This window comes from Crinia signifera, chromosome 6, assembly GCF_055691185.1.
Source record: "Crinia signifera chromosome 6, ASM5569118v1, whole genome shotgun sequence".
Lineage (NCBI taxonomy): Eukaryota > Metazoa > Chordata > Amphibia > Anura > Myobatrachidae > Crinia > Crinia signifera.
In genome coordinates, this window is record NC_139222.1 from 207,172,853 (window position 1) to 207,191,857 (window position 19,005).

Here is a 19,005-nt window from a genome sequence, read left to right on the forward strand (position 1 = left end):
TTGTGCTAATCCAAGATAAAGCTTTGTTAAACAATAGCCTCATATCATGAAAGAGTAAGGAAGGCAAATTGAGAAAGACATTTGTGATTTATTACACACAATTCCATATGCAGAACACATTTTTATTTTATATTTTTTGTGTTAAATTTCAGGAGAAACTACAAACACAGGTTACGCAGTTATTCTCAACCTCGGTCCTCAAGGACCCCCCAACAGTGCACGTTTTCCCGGTCCCCCGGCAGGTGCACAGATGCACTCATTACTCAATGATACATTTGAAAAGATGTTAAGATGCTAATTATAGCACTTGTGATTATGTGTGGAGACCTGCAAAACATGCACTGTTGGGGGTCCTTAAGGACCGAGGTTGAGAACCACTGATCTATGGTACTCAATGGCCCTTATTCAGGTCTGATCGCAGTACAAATGTGTTCTTAAAATGGGCAAAACCATATGCATCGCAGGTGGGGCAGATGTAAAAATGTGCAGAGAGACACATTCGGGTGGGGTTTGTTGAAACTGAAATCTAAACTGCAGTGTAAAAATAATGCAGCCAGTATTTACCCTGCACAGAAACAAAATAACTCACACAAATCTAACTCTCTCTATACATGTTACATCTGCCCCACCTGCAGTGCACATGGTTTTGCCCATTTTGAGAACAAATTTGTACTGCGATCAGATCTGAATAAGGGCCAATATGTAATTTGTCAAAACAGATGATTACTTACATAGAAAAAATATTGTTATGTCCTTTATTTGGCCAATTAAAGTTCCTGAAATATATGTGAATGCAATGCAGTGCCTTAGGAATGGAACGATCGTCATTTCTTCCCAGCTTCCCAGCAGGCATTTGGCCAAAAAAATGCATTGAGACTATATAAAAAGTGTTGGCTTTAGATGATCTTGGCCTCTAGGCTGAACATTTGTCAGAGTCCCTCATTCCACAGGTAAGTGAGCTAAATTTCATAAATGTTTACAGTATGTGGCATACGGTGCATCCGGAAAGTATTCACAGCGCTTCAATTTTTCCACAATTTGTTATGTTACAGCCTTATTCCACAATGGAATAAATTCATTTTTCCCCTCAAAATTCTACACACCCTATAATGGCAACTTAAAAAAAGTTTTTGGGAAATTTTTTAAAATGAAATAAACTAAGAAATCAGATGTACATAAGTGTTCACAGCTTAATACTTTGTTGATGTATCTTTGGCCGCCTCAAGTCTTTTTGAATATGATGCCACAAGCTTGGCACACCTATCTATGGGCAATTCGCCCATTCCTCTTTGCAGCACCTCTCAAGCTCCATCGGGCTGATGGGAAGCGTTGGTGCACAGCCATTTTCAGATTTCTCTAAAGATGTTCAATCGGATTCAAGTCTGGGCCACTCAAGGACATTCAGAGTTGTCCTGAAGCCACTCCTTTGATAGCTTGGCTGTGTGCTTAGGGTCACTGCCATGCTGAAAGATGAACCGTCAACCCAGTCTGAGGTCAATAGTGCTCTGCATTCATCTTTCATCTGCATTCATCTTTCCCTGGATCCTGACTAGTCTCCCAGGTCCTGCAGCTGAAAACTCCCCCACAGTATGATGCTGCTACCACCATGCTTCACTGTAGGAATGGTATTGGCCTGGTGATGAGCCTGGTTTCCTCCAAACATGACACCTGGCATTCACACCAAAGAGTTCAATCTTTGTCTCATCAGACCAGAGAATTTTGGACACCTCCAGGCGAGCTGCCATGTGCTTTTTACGGAGGTGTGGCTTCCGTTTGGCCACTTTACCATACAGGCCTGATTGGTGGATTGTTGCAGAGATGGTTGTCCTTCTGGAACTGAGCAATTGGGGGAGAAAGATCCTAAGTGTGGGAGGTGACCAAGAACCAAATGGTCACCTACCAAACTAGGGTCCTTTTAACCCAGTTGCTCAGTTTAGATGGCCAGCCAGCTCTAGGAAGAGTCCTGGTGGTTACAAACCTTCCATTTTTACAGATGATGGTGGCCACTGTACTCATTGGGACCTTCAAAGCAGCAGATATTTTTCTGTCGGACTTGTTGGTCAATATGTTTATTGATGCTGCTGTACTTTTGAGGGTATCCCAGGCTCTTTTGGTCATAAATTGTAAATGGTTGATAAGTATAAGTGCTCCCTGTTTAATTGATTGTAGAGTAGTTGCAATGTGTAATGAATATACTGAGATTAAGTTGGTCACAACAATTGTTGGTTTATTAATCAAGAATGTGGGTTTAAGGTTTCTGATCAAATACAATAAAATGTGAAAAGAGTCAGTTCACAATGTATAATTGTGTAGGGATAGGTTGAATAAGGTCTGCAATTAGGGGGGGGGGGCTGAAGTCTCTGATTGTTGGCCTTGATTGGTCTAAATTGGTGTTTTGTGACACCTACATGGGGTCCCCACTGAATGTAAAGTGGTCCCTAAAAGACCTCCTGAACCCCATTTGGGAATCTCCCGTGAGTGACACGTGAGTGAAAATTTCCCATTCAGCGGGGACCACAGATATTTTTCTGTACCCTTCCCCAGATTTGTGCCACAAGACAATTCATTTGACTTAATGTTTGGTTTGTGCTCTGACATTCACTGTCAAGTGTGGGAACTTACATAGACAAGCAGTGTCGGACTGGGGTATAAAGGGCCCACCAGGGAAATGCACTAATAGGGGCCCGCCGAGGAACGTGGTCATTTGCTTTAAGGCATGTGGCCTCCTGACCAAAAGGGTGTGGCCTCCTGACTAGGGATGGCCATCGACCATTGATGATTAGAAATCATCGATGGTTTATGGTTGATGTTGAATAGTTTTGCCATCGATGGGGGAGAACCAGATGGTTTCCCACCATCGATGTAAAGGCTAAACGAATAGTTTAATTTTTGCTTTTTACCTAAAGTGCTGGGACACGGAGCATAGCTCCGCCCCGACACCTGTGAAGCCCCGCCCCCGCATTTTGATTGGCCCACAGGCCACCCAATCACAGAAAATGGATGAGCATCGATATACAAAAACATCGATGGTCATCCATTGAATAGTTATACACTATCAATGGCCAGTTGCACTTTTGACATCGATGGCAAAGGCAACGATGGCCATCCCTACTCCTGACCAGAGAGTTGCGCCTGCCCATGCCTTACCTGTATCCTAGGGTCCTCTTCGGGCTTCATATTCTCTTGAGCCTTGTTTCATATTCCCATTGTTTCAATTATGCTGCAGACATAGAGGAGGTTGACTGCAGGCACCGCTATGATCACTGGCTGTACACACACTGTGGCCGCAGCAGTTGGCTCCCTCTCTGCGGCTGCATACCAGCCAGATTGCCGCGCACACTGCATGGGCTACACTGCGCCAGGCTTCAGGACTGAGACTCAATTATAATAGAGATAGATTACAAAAATATACATTTCAAGAGCTGGTTAACATGAACTATTTAATAATCTGTATATAATCCTAGTTTCTATTTTAGGGTAAGAGGTCCTTTAAATTACTCTGATGACAAATTACAGGAACCTAAAAATGAAGCATTGCAACATTTACAATATGAGGTCAGCATCATCACCCACAATAATCACTACTAAAGCCATGTATTCAGGAACATCTGATTGTATAGTCACACTGAGCTGCTTGCTGCATAGGAATTAAACCAGGGACATGTGGGTGGCTCCGGAGATCCTGGGAGGGAGTCATATAAGGTATGCACAGCAGCTCTGAGGGACCTCACCAGACTGCAGGAGGAATACTTCATGATTTTTTTTCACATGAATGGATGGAAAGTGGCCAAAGTATATTGCTTTGCCCAGGGCCTACAATACTGTTCAGATGGCCCTGCATGTAGGCCACTAATAACAATCTCTACCAAGGCTGAAATGTCTGTAATGACACCACACCATCACTTGCACCTGTCGGTAACCATATAAAATTGCCATGGTTACCTATCTATCTATCTATCTATATATATATATAGAGAGAGAGAGAGAGAGAGAGAGAACTTTTTACCGTGAACGGATTCCACGTTTCATTCGGGAAGGGGACAATGAATTGTTGTTACAAATGTGATTAGTGTCTTACGCAATAAGAAATCTGTATTGAAGTGACTAGGTGGTACTAAGCTCAGTGCTCTCCGATAAACCCACTTTATATATATATATATATATATATATATATATATATATATATATAGTAAAATGGCTGGCACTCTGCAGGATAAGAAGAGGTTTACTTGCCTGGGTGCCTTCTAGTGTACAGTGAAGACCAGGATAATATGAAGACAATGCGGCGGCACTCACAGGACATAGAACAAAAAAATTCAAACCACTCAGGAGTTCTTCATTCAACGTTTCAGTCGGATTATAGTCTATCTGACTGAGGCGTTGAACGAAGAACCCCTGAGTGGCTTCATTTTCTTGCTCTATGTCCTGTGAGTGCCGCCGCATTGTCTTGGTCTTGTCCTGGTCTTCACTGTACCCTGGAAGGTAACCGTGCAACGTCATTCACTAGCGCCGAACGGCCGGACGCGTGGTCCCGATCCTGGAAGCCGCTTCTTCACGGGGTGTATAAGGTAAGTCTGTTTCTCACAATTTTTGTTAGGACCTGAAGAAATTGACCAATAAAGGGCAATGAAACGTTGTCTGCCTGAAGTGTCTCTTGTTTCAAGCCGCTTGGAGTACGGCCTCCTCCCCCATTGGTATGTATATATATATATATATATATATATATATATATATATATATATATATATATATATATATATAGAGAGAGCAGGAATATGCAGCACTCCACGGCAGTATAGCAGTAAAAAAGCTTTTAATTTCCAAACTAGTTTGTAAATTAAAAGCTTTTTTACTGCTATACTGCCGTGGAGTGCTGCATATTCCTGCTCTATCTACGTCCCCTGCTGTGCGGGCACCCGGGCTGAATCGTGACACAGAGGTTGTGCCTAGCATCCTGGTCTCTATATATATATATATATATATGTCTAGTGTCCATTTGTGTGTCTCTCTGAGCATGTGTGTGAGAGAAAGAGATGTAGTTTCACTCGCTGCCAACAAATGGCAGTGTTTCAAACACAGAGGCAATCACAAGGTAGCAGACTACTGTAGCTTTTGAAGCATTGCTTCGAGCGGGCTTACAAGGGTACTAAAACTACACTTGTATAATGTCACCTGGAAAAAACATTCTCTTCAAAGTGTTTGCATTGCATCTCCCTTAACCAATACCCTAATTCAGTGGTTCCCAAACTGTGTGCCTAGGCACCCTGGGGTGCCGCGGGACCCTTGCAGGGGTGCCTCGGGTTGGTGGTTCAGGAGCAATGCAAATTATTTATAGTCTTTGTAATAGTCAAAACCAGTGCTGGTGGCTGTCAATCATAAACTATGTGAACAAACATAAGGGAATCGTGTCCCTAACCTCATAATTAAACCTAAGGATGACATATAAACACAATTTAATAAAAAAAAAAAATCTAAATTTTTCAATAAGAAACTTTTTTTTATCCTAGGGGCGCCGTGAAAAACAAAATGATACTCCAGGGTGCCGTGATTCAAAACAGTTTGGGAACCACTGCCCTAATCGCTTTATCAACTGCTGAGTTATAGTTATGTATCTTTACTGGCTGGGATACCTGTTGTTACTCTGGTTGATTTTATACATTATTAAAAATTACTAATGGTTATTAATAATATTCATAAGACAAAAATTAATTTCAGCAGCTATTAAGGAATTTGCATTGGGTTTTCACACACAATAGGTATAATCCTAATAAATATTTGATTATAATCAAATAAGGTGCAACAGATTGTAAAAAGATGTACCTAAATCCTGGAATATATCGGTGTAAAATCTATCTTTAAACAACTTACTCAATGAGGGAAATTTACTAAGATCTGAGTTGTGTTTCACAAGGGATGTTGCTATGGGCAACCAACCAGATACTATCTATTTTCTGCTAAAAAAAATGAGTAGTTGTTTCTGATTGGTTGCCCATAGCAAAATACAATGTGAAATACAACTCACATTTTAGTAAATTTCCCCCAATATGTCTAGGTCAGGGGTAGCAAACTCCAGTCCTCAAGAGCTACCAACAGTTCACGTTTTTTAGATCACCTAGCGGGGCACAGGTGCACTCGATACTGACTGACACATTATAAATGATCCACAGGTGGAGCTAATTACTTCACTTATGATTCTGTGAGGGGAATCAGTACATCTGTCTGACCAGACTTAGGTCTACAGTCATTAGGTCGACCCCGGAAGGTCGACTGTCCCCAAGGTCGACATGGGTCAAGGTCGACATGGCTTAAGGTCGACAGTCATTAGGTCGACATGAGTTTTTCACAGGTTTTTTTTTACCCGAATGTCGACACAGTCGACATGGACACAGTTGAAGTTGAACCGCAGCCTCTTGCTATGCTTCGGGCACACTATTTTATTCTCCCACCACCCCCTAGTGGATGGTAGGGAATGAAATACCGCCTGTCGGCACATGTCGGCTCAAACAACAGTGGAAAACTAATGTCGACCTAATGACTGTCGACCTAAACCAATGTCGACATTAAGTCATGTCGACCCTGACCCATGTCGACCTTTAACCCTTGTCGACCTAATGACTGTCTGATCTGACAGATAACCGTTTCCCCTGTGAGGAGACCTGGAAAACGTTAACTGTTGGTAGCTCTTGAGGACTGGAGTTGGCTACCCCTGGTCTAGGTAACACCAGTACACGCATGGTACCTGCAACATAAGACATGTCTCTAATCCTCATTTCCACAGGACTATTATTGCACTCTTGTGTCCCCCCTGCAATGGTCTCCCAATGGATGTGGGTTCTTAGGTCTACAACAACTAGGTCGACAAGCATTGTGTCGACACCACTAGGTCAACAGGCAGCAAGGTCGACATGGGTCTAGGTCGACAGGACATTAGGGCGACACAAGCAAAAGGTCAACATGGGCAAGGTCGACAGTCAAAAGGTCGACATGGGGTTTCTCACTGTTTTTTTACCTGAATGTCAACACAGACACGGTTTGTAGTGCATCGCATCCCATCGCTTCGCTCGCCATGCTTCGGGCACACTATTTTATTCTCCCACCACGCCCTAGTGGATGGTAGGGCACGAAATACTGCCTGTCAGCACATGTTGGTTCAAAGAACAGTGAAAAACCCCTTGTCAACCTAATGCTTGTGTCGACCTAATGACCTGTCAACCTAGACCCATGTCGACATGGTTGCCTGTCAACCTAGTGATTGTAGACCTAATGACCGCATCCCCTCCCAACAGGGTTGACACTTGGACCTAGAGCGCAACAGCAGATCCTGGTTCTTGCATTCTCTCTCTCTCACCACGGACCCTAAATTCCGCACTCTGTTGTTGGTACTTTAAATTAAGTGTGTGTGTTAAGAAAATACTTAACATATAGGACTAGATGCCATCAGCTGTATGGGGAAAATGGCTAGTAATGGTCAGTGCAGGTACATTGTGACAGTTGATCCTCTTGCGTACTGCTATTCCATTGGAGCTGAGTCTGCCCTGTTTTTTTTTTTTTATATCAGTGGGTGTATTCAATTAAGTGCCAATGTTTTCGACAATCATGAAATTGACATTATTCAAATGGTAATTTCACTATCAATCCATGTATTTTTGATCACTTTTGAGTCCAATTTGGCCATGACGATTCACCCCCCCCCCCCCCCCCCAAAAAAAAAAAAACAGTGAAAATGGACTAAAAAAATGGTCAAGAACACCCAAAATTGAATACCACAGTGGCAGAATAAGCGCTAGCCAAAAATATCACTAACTGTATACCCCCCCTAGGTAGACTAAAGAGTTACGGTATAACAGATAGACAATGTCAAGGTAGACAGGCACTAGATTGACCACTAATGGTCAACAGGGGTTAGGACGACACCTTGAAATGGCCGACATACCATAGGTCGACATTGACAGAAGTTCCACAGAAGCTTAAAGTCGACATGGCCATGGTCAACACCAAGATCGACATTCATTTTTCACAGTTTTTTTGTGCCTATGTCAACATGGACACTGTATAAGTGTACCAAGTCCCCTCGCTGTGCGCATCATGTGTTGGGTACGGTGCCTCGCTGCTCCCTGGAACACTATTATATTCACATTCTATGCCTACTTGGATTTTAAAGTATGAACCAATTTGTCTACAAAAAAAACATGTTCAACCGCATGTTGACCTTGTGGGTGTTGACTATGCCCATGTCGACCTTTTGTCATTGCTGACCTATGGTATGTCCAACATTTCAAGGTGTCAACCTAGTCACGGTCGACATAGTGACTGTCAACCTAAACATTGTAGACCCAGGGACTGCATACTGACTAGAGGAATGGCAGTTACAGTTTATCGCCAAATAAAAATGTAAAATCGTGCACTTAACATAGAAACACAGAATTTGACGGCAGATAAGAACCACTTGGCCCATCTAGTCTGCCCCTTTTTTAAACATGTTACCTCAAACCATATTTGATCCTTATTTTTTTATGTAAGGATATCAATATACCTATCCCAAGCATGTTTAAATTGTACTACTGTATTTGCATCTACCACCTCTGATGGTAGGCTATTCCACTTATCTGCTACTCTTTCTGTGAAGTAATTCTTACTCAATTTTCCCCTGAATTTTCCTCCCTCTAGTTTCAGTGCATGTCGTCGTGTTCTGTTGCTCCTCTTCCTGTTAAGAATGTCTCCCACCTGTACCTTGTTAAAACCCTTGATATATTTGAACTTTTCTATCATGTCCCCCCTTTCCCTTCTCTGCTCTAAAGTATACCTATTAAAATCTTTTAGTCTTTCCTGGTACGTTTTATGTAGGCCATGCACCATTTTAGTTGCCCTTCTTTGTACAGTCTCTAATGTATATATCCTTCTGGAGATATGGTCTCCAGAACTGAACACAATACTCTAGGTAAGGTCATACCAATGACCTATACAGTGGCATTATTACTTCTTTCGGTACTTGTGAGTTATCTGGGCGCCCGATTTTAGATCGGGTACCATCGTATCGGATCGCGTCGCATCGCGTGTTAACCAAATGGCATGCGATGCGATGCGACGAGATCAGCACCCGACCCGATTTTAGATCGGGTACCATCGGATCGGATCGCGTCGCATCGCGTGTTAACCACATGGCATGCGATGCGACGCAACGAGATCAGCACCCGATTTTAGCAGGGCAAAACCCCCAAAAAGTGACAAAACTTAAATCCCATCCCCATTGTTAACGCCACTCCACTATTGACGCCAACCCGAAGCGTGGTGAGCGCAGCGAGCCCGCGAGGGGCGGCGGTATGTGTCCTCCGACCTTTTCATGCCCTACTATCTACTAGGGCGTGGAGTGAGAATAGAATAGTGTGGCGAGCGCAGCGAGCCACCGAGGCCCGAAGCGTGGCGAGCGCAGCGAGCCCCGCGAGGGGACGCAGATACCTTCACAGGTGAGCGCATCCCTTCGTGGGCTTCACAGGTATCCGTGTCCGCTCGCCACGCTTCGGGCTCGGTGGCTCGCTGCGCTCGCCACACTATTCTATTCTCACTCCACGCCCTAGTGGATAGTAGGGCATGAAAAGGTCGGAGGACACATACCGCCGCCCCTCGCGGGCTGGCTGCGCTCGCCACGCTTCGGGTTCACGTTGATAGTGGCTTGGTTGTGAACATCCAATATCATTCATCAATATCATTCATATCTGACACATTAAGGACAACAGAATTTAAGGAATAACTGTAATTAGCATATATCAGAAATAAATTATAATAACAACAACACATAGCACACAATAATTACTGACCGTAATTATTTAGCCAACTAAATTATAACAACAACAACACATAGCATACAATAATTAATCACCGTAATTATTTAGCCAACAAACTGAGTGCATGTAGAATGCGGTTAAATGGGCTGTCACCCGCCAGGCACTTTCGCCACACAAACTCCTGCATATAAGAGTCCAGGTGATGGCGGACTGTGCCCCGCTGGCGTTTGTTCCGCCACTTTGCACATCCCCATAGTCTTTCGATATTTTGGGTGTGTGCTCCAGTCTCCGGGTCCACAAAATTGTATCTGTGATTCACTCTCAAGTGACTGTATCCAGCCCGCTCCAGTTCTGCGGTGTTGTACGCACGCCAGCAATCGCTGACAATTGTACTTCCAGCCTCGATGTGCTCCGCAATTGCAGTCATCAGGGTCGTCGCATCTCGCTTCTCCACTGGTAACATAAAACAGTCTCCTGTTTCACGACACACTCCTCCAAAGACCCACTGCTGTGGGAGAACTCTGCCGACATTGGCTTGTCTCTTTGCGAAGAGTGACTCATCAACTTCAACTATTTTGCCTGGTCCACCAATCCGGCGTTGAGGCTGGGACATGAGGTCGCATTGACATGCCTCCCACATCAATGCATTGTAAAAGATAGTGCTTTTATTACATATCTTTAAATGCTTGGTGCAAAACTCTATAGATGTCAGTTCGTCACACCAACAGAAAATAAAGCGCAGTATGGTCATAAATGGAAGCCTGCATCCGGGGTAAAATAGCGAGGCCCGCAGACTCTGCTTTTTTCCACAGCTTTTGATATAGCAGCGCCATTTCCGCTCTTTTACAGACAGGCGCATTGGATGTCCATTTGGACAGGTAGCTGTGGATGGAAGCAGCCCATTGTCCTGCATGAATTTAACTGTATCCTCTTCAGTTTTGGGGAGGCTGAAGATACTGTCTGGCAAAGCCATACTGGGAAATAGGGTGTAAGGGGCAAAATGGGGCAATATGGGGCAAATTTCAGAAATTTCACCTCACAAAAACTCTGAGACACACCAACACTGCAAATCACTTGTTTTCTCCTGTCAAAACTCCCTCACAGTGAATTTGTGTCAGATGTGGCAGAGGGCGGGTTTGAAATTGGGCAGGATGTGTTAAAATCGCGTCGCATCGCGTGCCATTGTATACCATACAATAGCATACGATGCGACGCGATTACGACGCGATGGGAAATCGCGTCGCATCGCATCGCATCGTATGCTTATTGTACTGACATTCAATTTCCACATCGGGCGCCCGGATAACTCACAAGTACCCTTCTTTCTTTCTACTGCTGATTCCTCTCCCTATGTAACCAAGCATATGACTTGCCTTCTTCATTGCTTTGTTACATTGCCTACCTGCTTTTAAGTCCCCAGCAATAGTGACCCCTAGATCCCTCTCTTCCTCAGTAGTTTACATTATAGTGCCATTTATACTATATTTAGTCTTTGGATTTTTGAGACCCGAGTGCATAATTTTGCATTTTTTGGCACTAAACTGTAGTTGCCATGCTCTTGACCATTTCTCTAATCTACCTACTGTAGATCATCAATCATTTGTTTTACCCCTCCTGGTGTGTCTACCCTGTTGCATACATTTGTGTCATCTGCAAAAAGGCACATTTTACCCTCAATTCCATTTGCAATATCACCAATAAAGATATAGAAAAGCACCGGTCCAAGTACAGATCCCTGGGGTACTCCACTTGTAACCTTTCCCTCCTTTGACTGTACTCCATTTACTACAACTTTGCATTTTCTGTCCTGCAACCACGATCTTTTCCATTCAACTACCTTAGAATCCAATCCCAAGCTTTCAAGTTTATTTAACAGTCTGCGATGTGGGACAGTGTCAAAAGCCATACTAAAGTCTAGATAAGCTACATCTACAGCCCCACCTTGATCTATTAAGGCCCCCATACATTAGGCCGACTTGTCCGAAGGAAAAGTCTGACCTAATCTACTGACAACTCTCCTGGGGGGGTCACATACGATTTGGCACTTGATGTGCCAGGTTTTGCATGTGATAAATCACATGCCGTTCCCCCCCGGGGAGCTGCTGTCAGCGGGAGCCGGGAGCTGACCAGGGCATGGGGGCTGCAAGCAGGCAGCGGACGCAGCCTGTAGAACCTGCGGTCAGAGAGCAGTCAGAGAGCTCTCAGCCAATTACTGGCTGTCCATTCATTTCTATGTGCCCGGCTTCCCCTACGCTACCCGGTCTCTGTCTCTGATCCCCTTGCGGCGTTCACCGCCTGGAAGTATCTATTTGCGGCATTACCCCCCCCCCGCCCAGGATAGTGCGCCGACTGCCTCTCTAGCCCGGCTCCCTGCTTACAGTCCCCCGCTCGGCTCCCTCCACCGCACGTACTATACGCTGCGTCCCCTGCCCGCCTTGGGCTGCACATAAGATTTAACAAATCTTATGTGCAGCCCGTCCGCGCGGGACCGCGCATCGGGTCGGATGGGATGTCTGCACATGCGATTTGGCCCGATTTCACGGCCCGATTCCTCCGAATCAGGTCAAATCGCATAGTGTATGGCGGCCTTTACTTTAGTCACCCACTCAAAGAAAGTAAATAAGATTTGTTTGACATGATCTTCCCCCAGTAAACCCATGCTGTTTCGGATCCTATAAATTGCTGGTTTTGAGATATTCTACAACTCTTTGTTTTAAGAGTGCTTCCATCAATTTCCCTTCTACCGATGTAAGGCTCACTGGTCGATAGTTGCTTACCTCTTTCTTGCTTCCACTTTGTGCAGTGGGACTACATTCACTGTTTTCCAGTCCTCTGGGATTATTCCAGTAGCTAGTGACTGGTTGAATAATTCTGTTATTGGTTTTACCAGCTCCCCTTTAAGCTCTATTAGTATCCTTGGATGTATCCCATCTGGCCCGTTGATTTATCCACTTTCAATTTTGAGAGTTGTTAGGACTTTCTCCTCTGTAAATGTACTTGTTTCTCCCTCAGTTTTCTGACTATACTTGCAACTTAACTGTGGCACCTTCCCCCATCTTGCAGCAGTAAATACTGAGGAAATAATTATTAACATGAACTGCTATTACATTGTCCCCCTCAAGAAGACTTCCACTCTCTGTCTTTAGTCTTATTATTCCACTTTTTGTTTTTCTCCTTTAACTTATATACCTAAAAAAGGTTTTGCCCCTTTACCCACTGACTGGGCCATTTTCTCTTCAGCCTGTGCTTTTGCACATCTGATTACCTTCTTAGCCTCCTTCTGTCTAACAAGATACACCACTTTCTCCTCATTATTCTGCGTCTGCTTGAATCTCTTAAAGGCCAATGTTTTTGCTTTCACAACACTTGCTACTTCTTTCGCAAACCACAATGGCTTCTTTTTCCTTGTGTTTTTCCTAACTCTTTTGACACAAAGTTCTGTTGCTTTTAATATTGCACTTTATTTTTCCCACTTCTCCTGCACTCCTTCCATGTTCGTCCACTCTGCCAAAGAATCCCTTACAGAGCTTCCCATCTCTACAAAATCAGCCTTCCTAAAATCTAACACCTTTGTTTTTGTGTGTAATGAGTCAGTCTCTGTCTTTATTTTGAACCATACTGCTTGATGGTCACTGGATCCCAGGTTTTTACCCACATTTACATCAGATATTCAGATAGTCACCATTTGTAAGTATTAAGTCTAATATTGCGTCCTTACGAGTGGGCTCCCTCACCAATTGCTGGAGGGATGCTCCTTGCAAAGAATTCAGCATGTCCCTACTTCTGGTGGAACTTGCAACAGGCAGCTCCCAGTTTACATCAGGTAGATTAAAGTCTCCCATGATTATCACCTCTCCTTTTAATGCCATTTTATTGATGTCCTGCAATAGGCTCTTGTCAGTTCCTCTTCCTGACCTGGTGGTCTGTAGATCACCCCTATATGAAGAATCGCCTTCTCCCCTGTTTCTATGGTCACCCAAAGGGCCTCAGTTTTTTCTTTAATACTTTGTATTAAGGTAGTCTTTATGCTTTTTTTTCACATATTTTGCAACCCCTCCTACGATTCTTCCCATTCTGTCCTTCCTAAATAAAGTATATCCGGGTATAGCTATGTCCCAGTCATGATTTTAATAGCCACAATATCTAGTTCATCCCTTGTCATTATTGCAATTAGTACTTGGATTTTATTTCCTAAGCTCCTAGCATTTGCACACATAGCTCTTAAAGTTGTGTTTGTGCTTTTCCTGGTGCTAGCTATGTTCATCTTTCTGCCTATATCTATTCCAGCGGTTCTCAAACTGTGGGTCCGGACCCCAAAGTGGGTCCCGACCTTCTCAGCATGGGGTCACGACTCCATGTTGCTGACCATCAGGATGATGACTTTTCTAATCTCAGTTAGTGATTCAAGGAGTCTGAAACATCTGTTGAATTGTCTGTTATTTTAGACTCCTCCCATCATTCTGTGCCTCCACAATGCTGCCATGTATGTGCTGTCTGCTGACTACACGTGTGATGTGATGACTTCTGCAGTAACTTGCTGGGGTTCTGTCATTTTTATTGTCTGATGAGGTCCCAGAGCAAAATAGTTTGAGGACCCTTGATCTATTCGGTTTTGATCGGCATTATCTTCTGTTGCAGTGAATAGGCTTCCTGTTCCATTTGCCTGCAGAGACAATACCTCTAGGTTGGGGGAGCAGATTTCTTCATTCTTATTTGGTTCACTGCCCCCCTCTGATAGTTTAAATAGTTGCTGATGAAGCTTCCAAACTTCTCACTTAGTATTCTCGTTCCCCTTGAAGATGGGTGCAGGCCATCACTTTTATATAAGGCTCTGTCATGCCAGGTAGCTTGACTTTGACCTAAATATCCAAATCTCTCCTCATTGCACCAATTCCTTAGCCAAACATTACATTTTCTAAGTTCTATCTTCCCCTTGGTGTACTGGCAATATTTCTGAAAAAGTTAGTGGTTGCCACCTGTTTTAGAGCAGTTCCTATATTCCTAAATTCATCTTTTACAGCCATGACTTCAGCATTAACCAGGGCATTTGTGCCTAGGTGGACGATGACATCCACCTCCCCATTTTTTCTTGCTGCCTTTACACTTGGGTCTCAAAAATCCAAAGGCTAGTTATAGTACCTGCAATTAACCAACCGCCCCCCTCCCCCCTTAATGGGGTTCTTAAAATAAATAATAAAACATTTTATTTTTTACATCCTAGACTCCATGGACATGCGTGTCAGCAGCTATATAGGTATTAGAACATCCTTTATCTTTATGCAACTTTAATTGAGTTAAGGTGGCCATACATCAGAAAGACCGATCTTACAATCATGATTTTGTCTAATTTCCCTTAAGCTCCCCGGCAGTCCTTGGTGGTTTTTGAACACACAATGTACTCACAATCTGTCATACAATCCATCTGCTGCATGATTGTATGATTGAAGCTTCATTTAAATAGGGGGCTGGCCTACTAGGATCAAAAGAATAGGAGTACCAAAAATCTATTGTTTTTATTTACAGGTAGCCAGCAACTACCAATCTGCTTGCATCTGCTGTGTTATGCCATTATTAAATAGCCCTAATGCAGCAATCCTCTGAAAACTGTTTTCAAAGTAATGACAGAATTGTGCAAAAGGAAGTCCACCACTCTCTTCAGCTGCCCGCCCGTCTGCCCCTTTGAAACTTCTGTGGCTTCTTCACTGCAACGGGCTGCCCGGAAGCTGCACCTCTCTTCTCTGCTAGTCAGGTAGGGAGTGTCACATGACTCTGGTTGTATGAGCCATCTAAAGACAAATGGCATGTGCTTAAAAGCACATGCAATCTGCTCCCAACCCCAACTAATCTGACGTGCAGCACATCAGATCAGAGGACCAATCCTCCAATCTCCCAGGGCCAATTGTGTACACACAATCCATTGAGATTGTATGATTGGGTGCAACGTCTTTCTGATGTATGGCCACCTTTAGTGTTCATTCTAGTGACCTGCACCTTTTAAAATCTATGCAGTTCCTCTTTCCAGCTTGGGGTGTCCCTATGAACACTATGAGTAATAATGCAACTTAACTCAATTTAAGCTACTACTATACAACTAAACAGCGTTTTTTTTCCATGATGTTATTTGAATATATATTATATATATATATATATATGGCAATTTGTTGGTGATATTTGGAGCGCTGACACTTGCAGAAATGAGCCCACTAATTGGGCTTCTGTGTTGGTGCTGTTTGCTCCCAGACAATCAGTGTTAAATTTAAATCTGCACTTGTCCTTTTAGATATTTTAGGACCGTCGCTCCCCTTCTGGTAAGTGCTTATCCCAAGCACCAAGATTCTAAAGGAAATGGAGAGATAGAGGGGGGGGGGGCGCCCAATAGTGCAATAAAGTTTATTTTTTTTTTTAAACAAATAAAAAGACACTCACACTGACTACCACTCGACATTATACAATCCTCACTGGCATTACTGCATTCTCATAGCCACCGCTTCAGACGGCTTCCACAGGACCTCCTGTTTCTCCGGACAGTCGGCGTCTCACGGAGTCCCAGGGTAGTTGTTACACGGCTTGCGTCTGCGCTCTGCCAGGGGTTTCCGAACAACGTCACGATGGCCACGCCCCTACGCGTTTTGTCATGGACTTCATTTCCTATATATATATTTTTTTTTTTTTTTCACACAAGAAGAAATACGTATAAAGATAGAATTTATTGAAATATCAATTCACAGGAAAAAAAAACAAGGCTGCTTTTCTGATGTCATCTGGGAAATGTAAGGGGATGGGCATTGCCATTCAGAGATCTTTCCTCGTTCACAATACACTAAACAGTATTTTAGGTACAAAAGGAAATAACTGACCAAACAATATTCACTTCCCTTATGTCATTTTGAAAAGTCTGATGCAGCAATTGATGTGAATCCACACTAAAGGCAAACTATCCCGCTGTGGCCACCTGCTGTCAGCTATTGTATATTACATAAGGGTTTGTTGTTATTTGGAAAAGAAAGTGTCTTTGTTTCCTGTCTTTTTAATCTCAGCAATAGACAGTGCAATTTTTTTATAATTAGGTAAAATTAAGACTGAATGATAGAAGTGAAAATCAAAACAAAATAGTATAACTACTTGATTTATTGTATTTTAGAACATGGATTAATGCCAATGTACTGTATTTTTGTTATTTATTCAATGTTATGCCAATCTTTGTCTCCCTGTATTGTTCCTTTGTACGGCGCTGCGAAACACTTGTGGCGCCTTATTATTATTATAATAATTTTATTTATAAGAGTACGGGACAGGTTCAGCATATTACAGCAACAGTGGCCAGATTCTCTAAGCTTCAAAAGTGATAAAATGGGAGAGTAATAAACAACCAGCCGATCAGCTCCTGCCTGACATTTTTTCAAACACAGTCTGTGACATGGCAGGTAGGAGCTGATTGGCTGGCTGTTTATCACTCTCCATTTGATCACTTTTGAAGCTTAGAGAATCTAGCCCTATGTCATAATGAGAATGTAAATAGTACTTATAGACTTGTTTTCCATATCAACTATCATGAAATGTTGCCATGGTCACATCGTTGATAAGTCATTTGTAATGTATCCCTACTGCTGAAACTAACCCAAATACCTAAAGCTGAAGTTGATATTTTCTCTATGTTAATATGTCATTTTGTCCATGTTGACATTTTCCAGATGTTGACTTTATAAATGTCAACATAGTAAACAATGACCAGGGCCAGATTAAAGGTCAGTACCCCTGGGCCCCCCTGTGGTTGGCATGTATTTAAATTTTCTTTTAGATAAAGGTTTTGTGCATGGGAGTGGGGTAGTGCTGCAGCTTCACCTATCTGCCAAAGTGACAATGATTAATGGTGCTAAGCATCAGGAGCCAAGACACACTGACTGCACAAGTGCGCGGTGCATTACTGGGAGTGGACTAATGGTGCCCATCATACACGTTACAATTATTGTATACAATATCGCATCTCGGTTTCGCAATGAGATGAGATCTAGTACAAAAAGTATGTGCTGCACATCATTTTCGGCTTGATCTTATCTCATCGCAAAACGGAGATGCGATATTGTATACAATAATTGTAATGTGTATGGGCGCCTTAAGTCCCATGAGACTGCACAAGAGGTAAGAAGCTGAGCTCTGCTTGGTGGAGCTCCTCATATGCTTCTCAGGCCCATGGAAGACAGCAGCAGCAGCCTTGTCATGGGAAGGTTTTTAATTAGAAACAGCGCTGAGCCTGTTAGGGCTCCTACAGAGTAAGGTACAGAGGGACAAACACAGGCTTTCCATGTGGTATTTTATATATATATATATATATATATTTATGTTTATATTAACACCACCACCCCCCACCCATTGACCAAGTTTATACTGCCTTTACTCTGTGTTTTGACAGTGTAAAGCTGGGTACACATATGTACAATTTCATTTTTCTTGCGACCGTTCGATCGACCGAATACACGTTCGGCCATCCGAAACATACGACCGATCTGCGCGTACACATATGTACAATTTTACTTGCGACGTCCGATGTACTCCCGTCCAAAAAATCGCAAGAAAAAGATTGTACCACCATACACACTCTCCCGTTCTGGCTATTCGCACGATAAAAATGCACACAACATTATCATAATGGGCTGGATTAAAAGAGCATACCAAAACGAGGCGTGATCACAGAACAAAGAATCGTTCGTGTAGTACAGTGAATAGAGCCGTGACTATTCAGATCCATTGCTAGCTGTACAGGATATACGTACGTACGTTCGTCTATCGGTGCATTTGGGCCTTTTTAATTATGAGCTTGAGGAGAAGGAAGGCTCGTGCGTGCATTTTGGCTGCTATGGCCATTAGATTGCAGGCTATTAAAAAAAGAAAAAGGACCAAGAATCGGAGCTGCTGGACCAGAGACTGGCTTCTGAGGAGAGACACCTTCTCCTACATGCCATTGCTACAGGAGATACGGGAGAACAATCCTGATGACTTCAGGAATTATCTCCGTATGGATGACGCTACCTTCATGGAGCTGCTGACACTGGTTACCCCTTTAATAGAGAGAGAGGACACCTATTTCAGGAGGCCTATTTCTGCAGAGCAGAGACTGGTGGCAACGCTGCGTTACCTGGCAACAGGCAGGACCCTTGCCGACCTGAGATTCACCACCGCAATATCATCTCAAGCGCTGGGGCTGATAATACCAGACACCTGTGAT

At 43.3% G+C, this 19,005-nt stretch overlaps 1 protein-coding gene across 1 annotated transcript in view; it reads right to left on the reverse strand.

Annotated features, from left to right (window-relative positions):
* Positions 1-1,667: 1,667 nt before the first annotated feature.
* Positions 1,668-19,005, reverse strand: part of ASPSCR1 (ASPSCR1 tether for SLC2A4, UBX domain containing) — a 200,633-nt gene continuing 183,295 nt past the window's right edge. Inside the window, exon 17 of the mRNA XM_083148693.1 lies at positions 1,668-1,679. The gene's annotated coding sequence lies outside the window, so the exon portion shown is untranslated. The remainder of the gene's footprint in view (positions 1,680-19,005) is intronic.